This window comes from Zophobas morio, unplaced genomic scaffold (genome assembly GCF_036711695.1).
Source record: "Zophobas morio isolate AGI-343-1 ecotype UQ-CSIRO unplaced genomic scaffold, CSIRO_AGI_Zmor_V1 ptg000006l, whole genome shotgun sequence".
NCBI classification, from domain to species: domain Eukaryota; kingdom Metazoa; phylum Arthropoda; class Insecta; order Coleoptera; family Tenebrionidae; genus Zophobas; species Zophobas morio.
In genome coordinates, this window is record NW_026972111.1 from 17,751,508 (window position 1) to 17,772,622 (window position 21,115).

At 32.6% G+C, this 21,115-nt stretch overlaps 1 protein-coding gene across 3 annotated transcripts in view; it reads right to left on the reverse strand.

Annotated features, from left to right (window-relative positions):
* LOC135123742 (uncharacterized) overlaps positions 1-21,115 on the reverse strand; it is a 62,899-nt gene that overhangs the window by 30,585 nt on the left and 11,199 nt on the right. For all 3 annotated transcript variants that reach the window (XM_064048609.1, XM_064048610.1, XM_064048608.1), the window contains exon 2: positions 4,473-4,823. The gene's annotated coding sequence lies outside the window, so the exon portion shown is untranslated. The remainder of the gene's footprint in view (positions 1-4,472; positions 4,824-21,115) is intronic.

Below are 21,115 nucleotides of genomic sequence, written 5' to 3' on the forward strand. Positions count from 1 at the left end.
GTCAAAATATATTTGCTTATCCCCTCCAAAAACTTGATGACGTCAGCTCGAAAGTTTGCCGAATAAATCATATCTAAAATGTACAAAATATGATGAGCCTGTACTTGTCATTTATCACTCCATTCATATTTTTTGGATTTGCATATACAGAGTGACCCAAAAAAATTAATGAATGCGTAAATATATTTTATTGATTTAATCAGGAACTACAAAACCGAATGCTCTGAAATCTTGCAGATGTTTTAAGGTCATAAAGAGCATAATAAATGTTTAGTCAAAATATATTTGCTTATCCCCTCCAAAAACTTGATGACGTCAGCTCGAAAGTTTGCCGAATAAATCATATCTAAAATGTACAAAATATGATGAGCCTGTACTTGTCATTTATCACTCCATTCATATTTTTTGGATTTGCATATACAGAGTGACCCAAAAAAATTAATGAATGCGTAAATATATTTTATTGATTTAATCAGGAACTACAAAACGGAATGCTCTGACATCTTGCAGATGTTTGAAGGTTATAAAGAGCATAATAAATGTTTAGTCAAAATATATTTGCTTATCCCCTCCAAAAACTTGATGACGTCAGCTCGAAAATTTGCCGAATAAATCATATCTAAAATGTACAAAATATGATCAGTCTGTACTTGTGATCTATCACTCCATTCATATTTTTTTGATTTGCATATACAGGGTGATTCAAGAAAATAAATGAAAGCGTAAATTTATTTTACTGATTTACTCAGGAACTACAAAACCAAATGCTTCGAAATCTTGAAGATATTTTAAAATTATCATAAGCATGGTAAATTTTTGATCAAAATGTATTTGGTCGTCCCCCCTAAAAAATTTATGACGTCACCACAAAATTTTGCTGAATAAATCCTATCTAAAATGTACAAAATATGGTGAGTCTCTTCTTGTGATTTATCATTCCATTCAAATTTTTTCGATTTGCATATACAGGGTGACTCAAAAAAATTAATGAATGCGTAAATATATTTTATTGATTTAATCAGGAACTACAAAACCGAATGCTCTGAAATCTTGCAGATGTTTTAAGGTCATAAAGAGCATAATAAATGTTTAGTCAAAATATATTTGCTTATCCCCTCCAAAAACTTGATGACGTCAGCTCGAAAGTTTGCCGAATAAATCATATCTAAAATGTACAAAATATGATGAGCCTGTACTTGTCATTTATCACTCCATTCATATTTTTTGGATTTGCATATACAGAGTGACCCAAAAAAATTAATGAATGCGTAAATATATTTTATTGATTTAATCAGGAACTACAAAACCGAATGCTCTGAAATCTTGCAGATGTTTTAAGGTCATAAAGAGCATAATAAATGTTTAGTCAAAATATATTTGCTTATCCCCTCCAAAAACTTGATGACGTCAGCTCGAAAGTTTGCCGAATAAATCATATCTAAAATGTACAAAATATGATGAGCCTGTACTTGTCATTTATCACTCCATTCATATTTTTTGGATTTGCATATACAGAGTGACCCAAAAAAATTAATGAATGCGTAAATATATTTTATTGATTTAATCAGGAACTACAAAACGGAATGCTCTGACATCTTGCAGATGTTTGAAGGTTATAAAGAGCATAATAAATGTTTAGTCAAAATATATTTGCTTATCCCCTCCAAAAACTTGATGACGTCAGCTCGAAAATTTGCCGAATAAATCATATCTAAAATGTACAAAATATGATCAGTCTGTACTTGTGATCTATCACTCCATTCATATTTTTTTGATTTGCATATACAGGGTGATTCAAGAAAATAAATGAAAGCGTAAATTTATTTTACTGATTTACTCAGGAACTACAAAACCAAATGCTTCGAAATCTTGAAGATATTTTAAAATTATCATAAGCATGGTAAATTTTTGATCAAAATGTATTTGGTCGTCCCCCCTAAAAAATTTATGACGTCACCACAAAATTTTGCTGAATAAATCCTATCTAAAATGTACAAAATATGGTGAGTCTCTTCTTGTGATTTATCATTCCATTCAAATTTTTTCGATTTGCATATACAGGGTGACTCAAAAAAATTAATGAATGCGTAAATTAATTTTATTGATTTAATCAGGAACTACAAAACCGAATGCTTTGAAATCTTGCAGATGTTTTAAGGTTATAAAGAGCATAAAAATTTTTAGTCAAAATATATTTGGTTATCTTCTACAAAAAACTGATGACGTCAGCTCAAAAGTTTGCCGAATAAATCGTATCTAAAATGTACAAAATATGACGAGTTTGTACTTGTGATTTATCATTCCATTCATATTTTTGGATTTGCATATGCAGGGTGACTCAAAAAAATTAATGAAGGCGTGAATTTATTTTATCGATTTAATCAGGAATTACAAAACCGAATGCTTTGAAATCTTGGGAATATTTTAATGTTATTATAAGCATGGTAAACTTTTGTTCAAAATGTATTTGTTCATCCCTCCTAAAAAAATTGATGACGTCACCCTTAAATTTTGCTGAATAAATCCGATCTAAAATGCAAAAAATATGATGAGTTTGTGCTTGTGATTTATCATTCCATTCATATTTTTTAGATTTTCTTAAGAGGTGGTTCAAAAAAATTAATGAAGTCAATTTATTTTATTGATTAAATTAAAGGCAACACTTATTATTAGTATTACACCCCAACCAACCCAATTTGGTAGACACAAAATTTGTTAAAGGAAAAACTCGGTTGAAACATAAGGGTAGCATCGCTTATTTACATCGACTTTAACATTACAGACCTGCATTTGTTTTATGCGATCACTTGGTTCCGCGAATGTGAAATAGACATGTTTATAATCAACCAATTGTGAATTTCACCGTCAAGAATTAAAATAAAACCCAATGTTTTATATAATAAGCGGAAGTCGAAGCAATAAAACCGATGGTCGTTTTGTTTACAGTTTATCTGTTTGACTTTCACGTATGCTGTTACGCTTGTCATCTTAAATTAAGAATGTTTATACATAAACGATTTTCAGTTGCCGTATACGCGAGTAAATTGTTTCGTTATTTTATTGATTATAAAAAATCAATATTCAAAACGACCCAATTCATTTTCCCGAAAATTTGGGAATACAATAATTTTATTCTTAGTATTACACTACATCTATCCCAACTGATATACGTGTCCTTGCAAAAATGTTGATGACGTCATCGCAATTTTTTTTAAATTCCCACTACAAAAATGTAATGAGAAAAAAACACAATAGCCATGCAGTCGTTAAGTTTCCGACAGCGAGGGAAGTACTGTCTAAACTCTTTAGACCAATTTTTTTAACTGCGCATTTATTTTATATATTTTATATTTTTTCCTGTAATTAGGTTTGTGTCCGTTGGAAATAGAGAAATTGTCCTTGAATTTTCTCAAGTTCACTAATGAAACATCGTAAACATGACTCCAAAGCACCGAAGCATATTCATTCCAGTTATGAATCTTACACGAATTATCTTCAAGTTTTTGACATTTCGCTTCTATTTGTGTTAAAATTTTGAAGGGACCTAGTAATTTTTTTGTGGGGATAAACAAATATATTTTGATTAAAAATTTACAGGTTCAAAATTAAATTGCAAAACGTTGTTATAAAATTTCGATTTTTTTCAAAAATTTTCACGTTTCGGTTAAAAACACAACACGTATTCATAAACTACAGGTGAAGGACTATGTTATTTGATACAATTTAAAAACCATTTACTATTTACAATTTTGAAGTGACGTCATATATTGTTGGTGGGAAATATTAGACAAAGTTTGGTTAGCGTTTTACCATCTACATATATTCGTAGTACATATATAAAATTTGACAATAAAAATCCGGGACGGCAGACAGACGGACAGACAGACAGACAGACAGACAGACAGACAGACAGACACACAGAGAGACAAACAGACGGAAACGGGAGAAAATATGAGAGCAGCCAGTCAACGACTTAATTATAGCTTACGCTCAGGAAGTAAAAAATCAATCCAAAATCTACAATTTCCATCTTAATCATAATTAGATAGCGATCATAAAATTGTTACATATTTTAATAGTAAATCTCTCCTGTGGAAGAATGTTTATCAAGAAATTTAGTGTATACTGTTCTACCAGGAATAAAATTAATTATTTTCTCCGGTTTTATTAATGATATAATTTAAACGACTTAATAAAATAGATTCTTTGAATGACTAGAATAAATCTTGCACAGAACTGGTTAAAACCTTACCGAGAGATCAACATATTAAAATTTACTTGAAAATATAGTAATTTAATTGTACAGTAGAACAGATATATTTAAAATCAGGAAAAATGGTCAGTCATAGACTGATAAATATAGGAGTAAGAAGTACTTAATTTCGCAGTAAATAAATTGTCCGAATTATTTTCGTAGAAGGCGCTGCTTAAAAAAAATAATGTGCATGCTTAAGTACTACTATCTTACTTACCTTGGATTTTTTTCTTATTCGCTGATGCAGGAGAGATAAAAGAAGAAATCACATGACTTGAGACTGGTTGCGACTTTACTATATTAAATTATATTTCATTTGGTCCCATTTATAGAAATTTGAGGAAATTTTGTCCTTGCATTTGTCACAATACTTTACAATTAAGATGTAACTGTCTAGTGCCACGTTTACCTTCCGGAAGACAATTAAACACACTTATTAAAAACACATTCGGTGCTGTTCACTTTTTGTGCGGTGAATTTATACTTCACTATGTTTTGTTCTTCCTTTTTCTGCTATTCATTTTCAATGGTAACTTCGAAAATCCCAAGGATGACAAATGCAATGAATCTGAAAAAGAAAATTTATTAATAGTTTTTTTATTATTATAAATTATTTTATATTTATTTTATTCTAATATTGGTATTATAGCTATTTATTTAAGGAGTTGTGAGAAGCTTCATTTTACGTTTCGGAGGCTTTTATAACGCGCTTAATATATCCTATAAGAATTTTCTAATTTTTGGTGCTACCAGATTAATTTATCTACATTGCTATTCAATCTGGGATTAGAGGCGGAAATCATAAGAAACAGTAAAATTAACTCACATTAAGCCTGACTAGCATTAAATTTCACAAAAGTTATTGAGTACTTATTTGCTGTCACCAGTTGACGAAGAAACAAAAAATACAACACAAACATGGCCGATTCTGAAAATCCTTTGGACATTGAGGAAGCAGCTATTGTAATAGTGTCTTCATCAATATCGGAAAAATCCAAAGAAAGGTATAATCTAGCTTGCCAACGTCAATAAATTTGTTAATACATATTTCTTAACTAGTTTTATAAAATATTTCGTCACTAGTTATGAAACATTAGCGATTCCAAAACGTCAATCAGTTTAGAAAAATGTCACTTTTCATATCAAAATTAGAAAATAGTTATTTACATTACAGGTGCCAAAAGTGCCGAATAGTATAATAACGAGCGATAATGTGACTCGGGGCGATGTTGGAGAGCTACATGTAAGTGAGCTATTCGGCTTTGGCGTGATTAATATACATAATTTTTTGTGCTGCTTTTTTTAAAATTAAGTTTTTTAAGAAATAATAATTTTAGTAATAGGTATTACCAGTGCAATGTTCGTATAAAATTTTTGTGTTTTCGCCTAGATGGAGTTTACCCTGTACGAAGTTATCAATTATTATTATTAAATCGATTGAACTTCATTAGTTAACAAACTCGGCATAACCTCTTAAAGTTTCTCTCTAATTTAGTCAACAATAAAATCAGTTATCCGTTTTTGTTAAATAAGCATAATTTTATTGTTCCTCGCATTAATTCAAGACAAAATTTAACGTTTCATACTTTTTCATTCAAAACTAATTAATATTTTACGTAGGTCTCCCGTAGTTTTAATGTTTAATTGTTTAACAAAATTTCAAAAGTCATTGTTGCGGGTCTAGGTTCATACACTTTTAGTTTTCATTTTTCATTGTCATTTTTATTTTTACTTCCCGAGCGTAAGCAAAGGAAGTATTGTAATCGAGTCCGTCGGCCGACTCTCTACTTTTACGTTTTCTCGATCTTTCATGACCCCTAGAAGACGAAGAAATAGGTCTCCCATTTCCGCCTGTCTGTCCGTCTGTCCGTCCGTCTGTCCGTCTGTCTGCCGTCCCGGATTTTTATTAGACAGATAATCTCCGAAAGTACTGGACCGATTGTTGTGAAATTTTGTACTTATATTAGGAATATCATGTAGATGGTAAAACGCTAACCAAAATTTGTCTAATCATCCCCATCACTAATGCGATGACGTCACTTCAAAATTGTACATAGTAAATGGGTCTTAAATTGTATAAAATAACATAGTCCTACACATGTAGTTTACGACTTCGAATTAAGTTTTTACCCGAAACGTACAGATTTTTGGAAAAAAAATAAAAATTGTAAAACAACATTTTGCAATTTAATTTTGAATCTGCTAACCCGAATGTTTTGAAATGTTGCAGATGTTTTAAGGCTCTACAGAGCATCATAAATCTTTAGTCAAAATATATTTTTTGGTTATTCCCTCCAAAAATTTGATGACGTCAGCTCAAAAGTTTGCCGAATAAATCCGATCTAAAATGTACAAAATATGATGCGTCTGTACTTGTGATATATACTCCATTCATATTTTTTGGATTTGCATATACAGGGTGACTCAAAAAAATTAATGAATGCGCAAAATTTATTTTACTGATTTACTCAGGAACTACAAAACTGAATGTTTTGAAATCTTGCAAATGTTTTAAGGTTATAAAGAGCATAATAAATTTTTAGTCAAAATATATTTGGTTATCTTCTCAAAAAAACTGATGACGTCAGCTCAAAAGTTTGCCGAATAAATCCTATCTAGAATATACAAAATATGATGAGTCTGTACTTGTAATTTATCATTCCATTCATATTTTTTGAATTTGCATATTCCGGGTGACTCAAAAAAATAATGAATGGGTAAATTTATTTTATTGGTTTACTTAGGAACTACAAAACCGAATGCTTTGAAATCTACTGCGAAAAAAAAACATAATAGACATGCAGTCGTCTAGTTTCCGACAGCGAGGAAAGTACTGTCTAAACTCTTTAGTCCAATTTTTTAAATTTGCTTATACAAGGTGACAAAAAGATTAATGAAGAATCAGTCAACTTATTTATTTGAATGAATCCATACTTTGAAGTCTTGCACACGTGCTAAAGTTATTGTAAGCCTGGTAAATTGCTAATAATAATAATTTTAATTCCAACAGACTAACGTCTATGGTGGAAACACACAGAGTTACATTAGTAGGTACATACTTGTAAACATTAATACAGAAAAAAAAAAACTAACAAATTTCAACTTAAAACTAACAGGTTCTTAAAGTGAACAGAGGAAAAAATATGATATGATACGTTTACTTACATTGTGGTTTAAATATACATAAATATATACGCTTAATTAAAAATTTTTACAAACAATTAAAAATTTCTACAAACAGTTAATAGCTTTAATTTAAGTCTTGGATTATAAAAATTGTCAAAAAATACGTCTACTCCATGAGGTATTATACAATTAGACAGTCTTAAACATCTGATTAGTGGACTGTTAAAATGGTGATAAGTACATGGTACTTTGTAATAAAATGTTGTTGGAGTGCGACAGTTTACACGTGGACAAACAAACTTTATACTCTCTAATATAGATGTACAAGATATGTTACCGTTTATCAGTTTTTGCATAAAAGATATACATGCCATATTCCTACGACTTTGAAGTGAGGATTCACCTATAATATCAAATAGCGCTCTTGAATCACAGTGCTGAGGCGGATAAGTACCATACATTTTAAAATAGATGAATTTAGCAATTTTTCGTAATACATTTTCAACGAGGTTAATATAAACTTGATAATAAGGCATCCAAATTATGCAACAATATTCAAGTTTGCTTCTCACTAAAGTATAAAACAATATTTTAATACTAAATACATCTTTAAAATCTGTTCCATTTCTTATAATAAACCCTACCGTTCTTAGAGAGCTATTAACCATTTGTTCGATATGTGGGACGAAAGACAAAGTAGAATCAATTATGACTCCTAAATCTCTGTATGCATTACACTTTTGTAACAGTACACCATTGATATTATAATAAAAGTTAATTTTATCTATCTTTCTCGTGCAACTCATGATTTTGCATTTGTCTTTATTAATTTCTAGTTTATTAATACAACTCCAAGTAATAAAATTATCTAAATTGCCCTGCAGCTTTAAGCAATCATTATTAGATCTTATGATGTTAACTATCTTTAAGTCGTCTGCGTATATGAAACATTTGCAGTTAAGATGTTTTACAACATCATTGAAGAAAATTACAAACAGCAAAGGACCTAAGTTAGAGCCTTGAACAACCCCACTATTTACAATAAACTCAAAAGACTTAAATCCACCGTACTCGACAAACTGCCTTCTTCCCATAATCATTGATTTTAATAAGAGCAATATATTATCACAAAATCCATACATTTCAAGTTTTTTAAACAGAACACAATGGTTTACACGATCAAACGCTTTCGTCAAATCCGTGTATAGCACATCTACCTGCAAACCATCATCTAAAGCAGTAGACACAAACTGAGTAAATTCATATAGATTTGTGACAGTCGATCTTCCTTTGACAAAACCATGTTGTTCTGGTACTATATAGTTTATAACATGAGAATATATATTGTTGGATAAGATACATTCAAATAGTTTTGCAAAGTTTGATAATAGTGCTATGGGCCTAAAGTTTTGGATATTTGACTTATCTCCTGCTTTAAAAACAGGATATATTTTTGATAATTTCCACATGAACGGATATTTGCACGATTTTAACACTAAATTAAAAATATAACATAGTGGAACTAATAAACAACGGATACAGTCTACAACAAAAAACGCAGGTACATTGTCAGGACCAGATACTAAGTTGGGTTTAAGTTTCATCACAGCTTTTAAGATGTCAGCATCATTGATAGAGAAAGAATGTAGCACAGCACTGATATCACAGATGTTTTCCAGTTTAAGAGACGTGCAATTATCATTACCACAAATATCACAAGCATTAAGATTATTATCACAGCTATTATTTATATCACAGGCAAATACACTATTATCACAGTAAACACTCGCAAAATTAGTCGCAAAAGCGTTGACAATATCTTCGGGAGTTGACACAATACTATCACCAAAAGACAATTCTGCTGGTATTGTAGGCGATTTTCGTTTGGCTTTTACAAAGGACCAAAACTTTTTAGCATCATGTTTGATGGAGTTTTCGCTGGTTTCAACAAATCTTATATATTCCATGCGGCTTTGCCTTCTTATTTCCTTCCTAAGAATTTTGACTTTGTCTAAATGTAGTAAATTTTTCGTTTTACGGTATAAATTCCACTGCTTTCTTTTTTCTGTTACTTTATTAATAATAGAACTTGTAAACCATATGGGGTACTTGGCACGTTTAGAGTTATAGGCTGTTGTGGGTACATATTGATCAAATAAATTGTATATTACTGAATAAAAATAGTCAGTTGCAGTATCTACTTCTTTAATGTTTTCAAGCTGTGACCAATTAACTGATGTTAGCGCTGCATACAAGTCCGGCAGGTTGGCTTTATAAAAATTAAATTTTACTGCATCTGAACTTTGATGGAAATTGATAGCTTCATAGGAAATGTATGATATAGACACATCTAGCGATGGGTGATGTAAGTCCTCTGGTACTAATGGAAGTTGACTTGATTTACAATTAACACTGAAGTGATCAGTTGACAATACCACATCTAGTATCTTGGAGTTTACGTTGGTAATTTTATTGTGCTGTGTAATGTTGTTCAAGGAAATAAAATTAGCATAAGTATTGAACAAATGTGTTGTACTATTTTTACTCATACATTCAGTGAGTTCTGAGATGTTCAGATCCCCCAAAATAAGTGAAGGGTTCGAAAAATCTATCTTATTCTCTAAAACTTCAAATATTTGAACATAATTCGCAACTGAATGTGAAGGTGGAATATAAATGGCTACAATAGTTATCATAGTGGCCTTAATGCAAATTCTGGCAGCAGTTATTTCAATTTGAGGTATGGGAGATGTTATATCTAATTTTTGAGCTGGGTATTTATCACTTACTGCGATTAGGACACCTCCTCCCCTTCCACATCTTCTATCATTCCTAAAGACATTAAAAGTGCTTGGAAATAATTCAGAACTTAGAACATTGCTATTTAGCCAGGTTTCAGTTAGAACTATAATGTCGTCATCAGATGCACATATATTAGTATAAAAACCACTTACTTTCGTATTTAAACCCCTCACATTTTGGTAAAAAACGTTAAAATTATAATTTGATTTTTGTAGGATGCTGTTGGTAGTCTGTTGGATTTCTACGAGTTTTTTTTCTCCACCTTTTGGATCTTTGGTATTCCATTTGAATATTTTAAAATTATATCATCTTCACCCTGTTCTCTGCGATTTTTAAACTCAGTCCTTATCATATAACATTGATTCTGCTGACGTCTAGTTAAATCTCTGTTGAGATACAATTTTTCTTTGCGGATATACTTTCGTAATGTTTCTGTTGCATATTGAGGATTCTCAAATGATATTCTAAGAGGACGAATTTTTTCATTGTTATACTTTCCTAACCGACAACACGACATAATTTTAATTTTTTCATGTTCACCAGAGAATATGGTTTGACCAGCTCGGGATGTATCATTCTCATTACGTTTGACATCAGTCTCTTCATCCGATTCAGATAAATTAAAAAGAATTAAATTGTAAGCCCTCCGATTTCTTTCCTCGACCTCTGTGATTAGTTCTTCAGCGGATAAGTTGTCATTATCAGAACGAGCGACATTTCCTTGGTTGTTTTTCATTACCTCCAGTTCAGATTTTAGCACATCCAATTCACTTTTTAATTTATTAATTGTTGCTACAATGTCACACTTATCACAGTAGTAGTGGATTTTTCTCGAATTTGATCGAATGCACTCAATTTCCATTCTACTTAAACCAGAACAGTCAGTGTGGACCAGTTTTCGACATATATCGCATGTTACGCAATCATTGTTTCTTCCCTTTTTTCCACAGTAAGTACAGTTGGACATTTTGTACAGATTATACACAAACATACGATTATTTGAATAATTACAACGAGTGTCGCAATAAAAGTAACGACGACAAAAATAAGCGTATTCACTTCTCTGCTCACACACACGAGAATCATCAAAACATATCTGTTTATTCCCCCTAAAAGACTGACGACGTCATCTCAAAATTTTTAAGAATAAATTCTACCCAAAATGTGCAAAATATGGTGAGTTTTTATTTGTGATTTATCATTGTGTTCATACTTTTTAGTTTTGCTTAAACAGGCGAGTCAAAAAAATTAATGAATGAGTCAATTTATTTTATTGACTAGCTGACCCCGTGAACTTCGTTTCACCTACAATTTAATTTTGAATCTGCAAAACCGAATGCTTTGAAATCTTGCAGATGTTTTAAACATATGATTAGCATAATAAATTTTTATTCAAAATATATTTACTTATCCCCTCCAAAAAATTGATGACGTCAGCCCATAATTTTGCCAAATGAATCCTCTCTAAAATGTCCAAGATAGGATGAGACTATACTTGTGCTTTATCATTCCATTCATAATTTTTGGTTTTGCTTATAGGGGGTGTCTCAAAAAAATTAATCATTGAGTCAATTTATTTTATTGATTGAATCAAGAATTGCAAAACTGAATTTTGAAATATTGCAGACGTTTTGAAGTTACTGTTTGACATGGTAGGTTTTTAATCAAAATATATCTGTTTATCAAACCCAAAAACTTGATGACGGCATCTCAAGATTTTGCCGAACAAATCCTATCTAAAATGTGCAAAACATCATCAGTATATTTTCGTAATTTATCATTGCATTCATATTTTGTAGATTTGTTTTTACAGTGACTCCAAAAAATGTATGGATCAGTCAATTTATTTTAGAGAATAACTCAAGAGTTGAAGAAATGACTACTTTGAGATTTTGCAGACGTTTTAAAGTTATTGTAAGCATGGTAAATTGTTAAGAATATTTACTTATTCCCCCCAAAAAATTGATGGAACGGCCCACTCGATTTTTGCAGATAATTTTGGGAATACAATACAGTTATTTTTAATATTACACTGCACCAATCCAAGGTGGTATACGTGTTAATAGTAAATGTTGATTAGGTCATCACAAAATTGTGTGAAGAAAACACAACTCGAAAATGCTGAATATGTTTCATTATACTTTTGGTGCGAAGGAAGTTCTGTCGAAACAACGTTCGATCAAATTTTTGACAATGGTTGATATAAATAAAACTCAGTAGATGCTCATACTCGAAATACGAAGTATCTACTCGAATATCAATTCAAAATATTTCTAGTTTTTCTAGATGATGCTAATACTTCAGTAGGTAACAGTTGATGCTCAAGTAGTATCTCGATACAACAAAAACGGAAAACAGTGACAGTGTTCAACCATCAAGGCAAAAATCGAGTCACCAAAATATAAGTTAGTACGGGGTAGACACCTTGAGATGGGAATCTCTATGGCCAGTGTTAGAAAGAACGCACTGCACAATTTATGCATAAATAATAGTTAATTATCTTACGACTTCAGTTTTAATTTATCGGATTCCTTGATTCGTTCACTCGACTTTGTTTAAATTTTGGGGAAATTTTCGAAACGATTGAAGTCGGTTGATCAAAGCTATACATTTGCATGATATAAATTAATAAATTTTAAACATAATTAATATCACTTATAATGTTTAAATATGATAAGCATAAATATATATGATAATTAAACCGAAACTCGTTGTCCTAAAAGCCCGAAATTATTAAAAACAAATCAATTTGTTTAAACATTATTAAATTATCCCCGAAAATGTGCATTTTCCCGGCCAAAATATGAAAAATAATTTTTGCAATCTCATCATGACGTACGATGACGTCACTGTCACCTGAGCTCCGAAGGTCACGTTTCGCGGTCCTTTGTGTTCAGTATTAATTTCTGTTTGATGGCGGCAAGATCGTCGCTTCATTTTGGCGTAAAAGTGGAGCGTTTTAGCGAATTTCTACTTTATTATTAATAAATATTACAGAAAATATGTTGTGTTAGTGCTGTGAACGCGAACGAAAATGGATATTTTTCCGAAAAGGACCGAAAACGAGGTAAGTACGACTTCAGTTTTAATTTATCGGATTCCGTGATTCGTTTATTCGACAATGTTTAAGTTTTGAAAAAATTTTCGAAACGATTGAAGTTGGTGGGTCAAAGCTATACATTTTCGCGATATAATTAAATAAAATTTAAACATAATTAATATAATTCATAATGTTTAAATATGATAACTATTAATATATGATAATTAAACCGAAAACCATTTTCCTAAGAACACGAGGTTAGCAAAAACAAATTAGTTTGTTTAAACATTGTTAAATTAACCCCGAAAATGTACAATTTCTGATCTAAAATATGAAAAATAATTTTTGCAATCTCATCGTGTCGTACGATGACGTCACTGTCACGTGAGCTACCTGATAAAAGGTCACATTTTTCGGTCCTCTGAGTTTACTTTTGATTTTGGTTTGGTGGTAGCAACATCAGAGTCCGTTTTGGCTTAAAAGTAGGGCTCCTTTTACGAATTTATTATTTATTATTAACAAATAGTGAAAATATGTTGTATTAGTACTGTGAACACGAACGAAAATGGATATTTTTCTGAAAAGGACCGAAAACAGGGTAAGTTCGGGTTCAGTTTTAATTTATCGGATTCCGTGATTCGTTCGGTCGACTATGTTTAAATTTTGGGAAAATTTTCTAAATGATTGAAATCGGTTGATCAAAGCTATACATTTTCACGATATAAATAAATAAATTTTAAACATAATTAATATCATTTATAATGTTTAAATATGATAAGCATCAATATACGATAATTAAACCGAAACTCGTTTTCTTACAAACCCGAAATTATTAAAAACAAATCAATTTGTTTAAACAATGTTAAATTATCCCCGAAAATGTGCATTTTCCCGGCCAAAATATGAAAAATAATTTTTGCAGTCTCATGGTGACGTACGATGACGTCAATGTCACGTGAGCTACCTGTATAAAGGTCACGTTTTACGGTCCTTTGTGTTCAGTATTAATTTCTGTTTGATGGCGGCAAGATCGTCGCGTCATTTTGGCGTAAAAGTGGAGCGTTTTAGCGAATTTCAATTTTATTATTAATACATATTAAGGAAAATTTGTTGTGTTAGTGCTGTGAACACGGACGAAAATGAATATTTTTCCGAAAAAGACCGAAAACGGGGTAAGTACGACTTCAGTTTTAATTTCTCGGATTCCGTGATTCGTTTGGTCGACAATGTTTACATTTTGGATAAATTTTCGAAACGATTGAAGTTGGTGGGTCAAAGCTATACATTTTCGCGATATAATTAAATAAAATTTAAAGATAATTAATAGAATTCATAATGTTCAAATATGATAACTATCAATATATGATAATTAAACCGAAATCCATCTTCCTAAGAACACGAGGTTGCCAAAAACAAATTAGTTTGTTTAAACATTGTTAAATTAACCCCGAAAATGTACAATTTCTGATCTAAAATATGAAAAATAATGTTTGCAATCTCATCGTGACGTACGATGACGTCACTGTCACGTGAGCTACCTGATAAAAGGTCAATTTTTCCATCCTCGTTTAGTTTTGATTCCGGTCTGGTAGCAGCAACACTGGAGCTCCGTTTTGGCTTAAAAGTAGCACGTGTTCGCGAATTTCTAATTTATTGTTAATAAATATTAGCGAAAATGTTTTGTGTTAGGTGCTGTGAACACGAAGGAAAGTGAATATTTTTCCAAAAATGCCCGTTTTTTTTTTAAATATGTTGTTAATAACATGCATTCAGGATTGATAAAGTACGGCTTTGGAATATACAAAGTGCAGCGTTCATAATTCACAAAATACCGTATGCATCATTTTTAAACTACGGCGTCCAAATTTACAAAATACGGTGTCCTTCACCCATGCTATCAAACCCTAGTCCTCTCTTTTAATGGCAAGACGCACTCCAGACCTCCTCGTATTGTTTGGTTCTTGCTGGGCAACAGCAACGAGCGAGCAGAGTCATCGCTCTTTGTTGGCAAACGTGGAGAAATTTGTATATTGTAACTTTTGTAATTGAAGCATTTTGTACTGTATATTGTATGTGTTACTAACTTAACTTGGGTCTTGCCAATTTAGCTCCAGTGGTGCAAATGCTTTGTTTTCATGGTGCATTTGCTTGGGTTTTAATTTTGCAACAGTGCATTCTTTGGTTCCGGGTTTGAATTCTCCATGTCGTCAGACGCTTTGGCCTGGGGGGGTTCTTTTGGCCCTTAGACGCTGGGTTGCATCGTTCTTTGAGAATGAGGTAAGACGACCTTGGATTTATGCGGCTGCGTTCTCCCTTGGGCGTGTGAGCGCTGCGACCAATAGATTTCGTCCCGAGTTCCATCGGTGTGCTTGCTTGGGTTTTCATTTTGCAACATTCTCAGTTTTTGGTGCAATTTCTTTCGGTGGTGTATTGGGTACTAACTTTGCATTTGCATTGTATCTGAATTGTATCTGTATCTGTAGTGTATTCTGCATTGTAGCTAGATTGTAGGTACCTGTATTATATTTCCGTTGTATTGTACTGTATAACGTTCTAACCCTCATTAACAATTCCTAGCCCTCTCCTTTCCTAGCGAGATCTGCTCCAGACCTTCCCGTGGTTCTTGCTGAGCATCAACTATCGAGGACAGAAAATTCAAATTCAAAACCAGCGAAGTTTCACAAAAATCATGAAAATCGCTCGTTGGTGGCCAACGTGGAGCAAAAGAGACTTTTGTAACTCAACTAACTTTGTTAACTCTATATTCTCAAGGAAAAAAAATATATTACATTTAATTTATCATTTATAAGGACAAATAGTCATTTGCCACGCCGATGCTCATTTTTAGATTAAATGCTCACAAAACGCGTAAATGTTCAATTTGTGTCCGGGGAGATACTTAGTTTATATCGTAGATTTCGATCCGATCGAATTTCGAGACGATCGAAGTTGTCAAACCCACTTTAATCTACGGGCGTTTATATCACGGAAAACAGTCCGTTCGATCCACTGATTTGTAGTTTGAAATTGGTTTGAGTTTGACGTTTGGAGAAAGATAATAGTGTAACATTATTTCTATTTATCTGTGAAGTGGTCAACATAAATAATAAACCTATAAAAGTTCAAGCCCGTTTACATCGCATTTTCAAGCATTTGAATCCGTTTTAGATCCGATCGGTTCGATTCGATCCGACTAGTTTGTCGGATCGAATTTTGATAGTCAATCCGCTTCAACATTCGATCTGCAGCGTTTATACCATTAGTTTCAATCGGATCGGACTGAGTCGATCGGCTCGAAATCCACGATATAAACTAAGTAAATGTTTGCAAGTAGATACACAGTACATCGGGTAGATGCTCAGGTATATAAGAGTAATAATGTTATTACTCTTACTGTACTACTACTACTTCATAGTAGGTACTTCGTACTTCGAATATGAGTATCTACTCAGTTTTATTCATACCGTCCAATGTCTCGCTTCAATGTTTGATTATGATGTTGATTGTGAGCACAACGCTGATCAACTTCCGTATCCGAATTACCCTTGAAATAAATAATCGCGATTTGCACCTTAGGTAGTTCGACGCACATTTGATTGACTTCGTGGACTTATTTCAACTTGTCGTCTTCTCGGCATTGTAATGAACTTCATAAAACGACACAGAATTATTTTCACAGTCAATCAAATCTGTAAATTTTGTCCTGAGAATTTTAAAATATTGAAAACTTCAAATTAAATCCTCGAATAACGGTAAAGTTTGAAGTTTTGTCGAAACCAACAAAGTGAACATAGGTAAATAGTAGGGATGTACCGACTAGTGGCCGACCGGTCGGATAAGCCGACTATTCGGCCGTTTTTCATCGTCGGCTGCAGTCGGCGACTGGTCGGCTAAACAGCCGATCGGTCGGCTTTTTTTATTAAAATTAAAATAGTATGTAAAACAATATACTATTAAACCCGGTTTACAGAACCTCAATTAAATATTTAATTGCGATTTAATTTTTAACCCCGCGTTAAACTACCATGTGACCGGCTCTACGCCAATCAGACATCGCTAATGGCCTTATTAAATGCGCGATTAACTTAATCTCAGTTAAAATATTGTATAAACTGACCCTAAATTGTGTTATTCTTTATTTTTGTACTGAGTTACTAAAAAAATTAAATGTTAAAATTATCCAAACAAATTTAACACATTTTTTGGAAAACAAAGGAACTTTGGTTATTCCTTTTATTAAAATAAACAAATTTTTAAGGTAGTCAGAGAAATAGAAAAAAAAACACACTGTCTGTCGCATTTATAAACCGGTTTTAGCAAAGCCGAACAGTCGGCCGACTAGTCGGTTTTTACTGGCCGAACAATCGGCTAGTCGGTTAGTCGGCCAGACCTACAGTCGGTACATCTCTAGTAAATAGAATGGCAGATCAAAATTAATAAGACACTTTCGCAATGTGTAACTAAATCCACTTTAACTAAGACTTTTCTTAAAATAAACGACGTTTTTTTTTACGAAAAAACGAACGATTTGAAATGCAATAATACTTTTTTCACAATCGCACGGAAGAAATAGTTTTGTATGACACGTCAGTCAGGCGACAGGTCCGTCAGGAACGCCAACTATTCAAATTCATTCGAAGTGGCGATTCCCATGCAAAATTTAAAATTTTTTTTTTTATCTTTTAGCCGTCTCATTTTTTATAAATATTCTTACATATAAACCTTCTCCTGACGATAAGGAACACGTAAAAAAAAGAATCGTCCAATTCGGTGCGGCCGTTCTGAAGTTATGGGCGTACATACATTTCGGAGATTCATTTTTATTAATATAGATTAAATCAGGAACGGGTCACTCCTTTTTCTCAGAAAATTTTGGGAATACAATACTGATATTTTTGGTATTACACTGCACCAATGCAAGCTGATATACGTGTCCTTGTTTTTTCTTGGACTCGTAATACGTTGTGACTACTTTTCTTTTGTGCTGTGACTAGTATCATCCATGTTGATGACGTTGTCACAAATTTTTTATTGGTCAAATTAAGAACGAGTTACCCCATTTTCTCGAAAATGTGAAGAATACACACGTCTTTATATAATAATAATAAAATAAGAATCATAATATTCAGAACATTTTGTTCGATTGTAGTTTAATTAATAATTTTAGTCCTGCGTTTTGAGAAGTCAAACTAATTTTTACGTGACATTCTTTCGATGTACAAACATAAAGGACAAGGTTTGTGAGAGATGGATTGTTCCAAGTTGAACATGGTGAGTCATCAGAATCTGACACTTCAGAAGGGGGTGGTTTTTAAATTAATTTTTTTAAATCACAAACAATAACACGTGGAAACAAACTTAAGTGAACTGGGCAACACGCTAGCACGAATGCGGATGAATCCATTAAGCACTAATCTGAATAGGTACAGGTACCCATCGCAGGTAAAAAAGTTCACTATGACAGAAACGATGACGGACGCCTCTGAGGATGCGCCCATTCGAAAATGCTGGATATGTTTCATTGTACTTCAGGAGCGAGGGAAGTTCTGTCGAAACAACTTTCGCCAATTTTTTTAATCTTCTAAGTCGCGCATTGATCGCAAATACTCTAAAAATCTTTTATGTGTCACTACAAAAAGAAATCCAGGGGCGTTACATATACACTGCGAGTTGGCCATGTAGTAGGGCCTCTATTACCCATACACTTTTCATCAGGAATGTTTTTCAGAATTATAAAATTGACCCATTTTCGAGCTAAATTAAGCTTCCTTTTATTTTTCAAGCTAAAAACAATTGCAAAATTTCAGCATTTCCATCCGTTCTCAAGATAGAAAGCCGCAGAATTTTATCTGGGACACTATAACTTATAATTTATATTATAAAGCACCGCTAACCAACCTAGGATTGCATTTACCTATAATAATTATTTATTCTTATCATTAGCTGAAATTTACAAGTAACCTTTGCAAGCTGTTATAATGGAGTTAATTAAATTAGAAATTTAAATTATATTCATATAGCATATAGTCAATAAAGTATGTGCATCCAGAAGGTTATAAGAATTCATAAATACACAATTTTTTACACATATTTGGAAATACTTTTAAAAGATTAAAAGGAAACGACAATATGAAATTCGACTGTCAAATAAATGACTTTAGTACAAAAAATACGCTTAATTAAAGTTCGAATAGGTAGAACCATTCGCTTCTGGACAAATCATTATTTGTTCTTATCACATAACTTAACCCAGATCTTTAATATTCTCTGCGATTGCCGTAAAGTCCTAACCCCTAGAGTACGAAAACAAAACATTTTGTTCGATTGTAGTTTAATTAATACATAACTTTAATCCTCTTTTTTGAGGCAACAAAATCATTCAAATTACACTAATTTCTACATGACATTCTTTCGATGTATGTATAAACATAAACACTTCAAATTATTGCTGAGAAGCCATTTTTACTTATTGATCGTAAGCTAAGGAAGTATGGTAATCGAATCCGTCAGGCGAGTTGGTACTTTCACATTTTCTCGACGTTTAATGACACCTAGGGGACGATCAGGGGAGACTGAGGCTCCCCTACTCCCCTAGAAAAATATTTGCCTTCCCTAGTCACAGACAAGTTATAATTACCCAAATGAACGTTAGCGCTATTTGTCTTAAATTGTGAGTACTTATAAATTCTTTTATTAAATTGTTTCGTTATTTTATTGATTAAATCAAAATTAAAGAACGACTCACTCTATTTTCACGAAAATTTTGCTAAAATAATACTGTTATTATTAGTACTACACTCACGGATGTAGAAGAGACTCGTCTACCTCCGTGATTACACTGCATCTATCCAAATTGATACACGTGTCCTTGCAAAAATGTTAATGACGTCATCACAACATTTTTTCAAGTCGCTTGAAACAAATGCGTAGCACACTTTTTTACCTTTACTTGAACATAACCAACATATCTTTATTGCAAAATCAAACCTGGATTTGATGTGCTGTACTTTATGGGCGAGGGAAGTGCTGTGGAAATAATCTTCGACCATTTTTTTTTTAAATGTACACCAAACTAACCTCACGTCGGAAGCCAATATACAATACTCGTCTGTCTTTTTTCGCAAGTTTTGTAATAAAAAAACATAATCAGTTCCTTCTATGACGCAGTATATTGTTAGGAAATAAACCCATACGCCGCTCCGGTATGACGCTTATGGGGTTTCTCGAGGGCTTTCTAGTATGTACGGCGATGATAGGTGACTCTTCATCGGTGACGGTGGCCGGGCGGCGTTCGGTTAAAGAAACGGTTCTGCGGAAGTCTCGGTGGAGAATTCCAGAATGAGGTCGAAGCAATGACGGCGAACTATCCAGAAAGGAACGTGTGGATTTAAATAGAGACCACCGTTTTTAGTCTAGTCAACGAGAGAATATTAAAGTCTAAGTTGAGTAGGAATTATAACCGCTGTGTTGTTAGTCATATAAATTTGTATACTATTTCCAGCGATAGATTGGAAAATTTTGAATTCACAATCGCCAATCGGAGAATCCAAAATATACTAACATTATACGGTTAAAGCAGTTAAAGAGTTGTAGTTTAAGTTGGCAACCAACGTTCCTTTTCCCGCGCAACGAATTTCCTACGCCTCTATGCCTGCGCCAGTCGGCCGGTTTCGTTTAACCTGTGTTTTGGACCCTCAGCTGATTGACGTTAATTTAAAATTTTGGTTGAAAAAGTTAAAAAGTGTGTTTTTTGCGTTTAGTGTTTGTGGTTTTTTACTTACTTTGATTTGTTAGGTATGATATTATAGACCTTTGTGCTGTTTTTTGTATAGTGGCTGAAGTTTGGACATTTTAGGTTAAGTTGTTTGTGTCAAAAAACGTTTCATACGGAC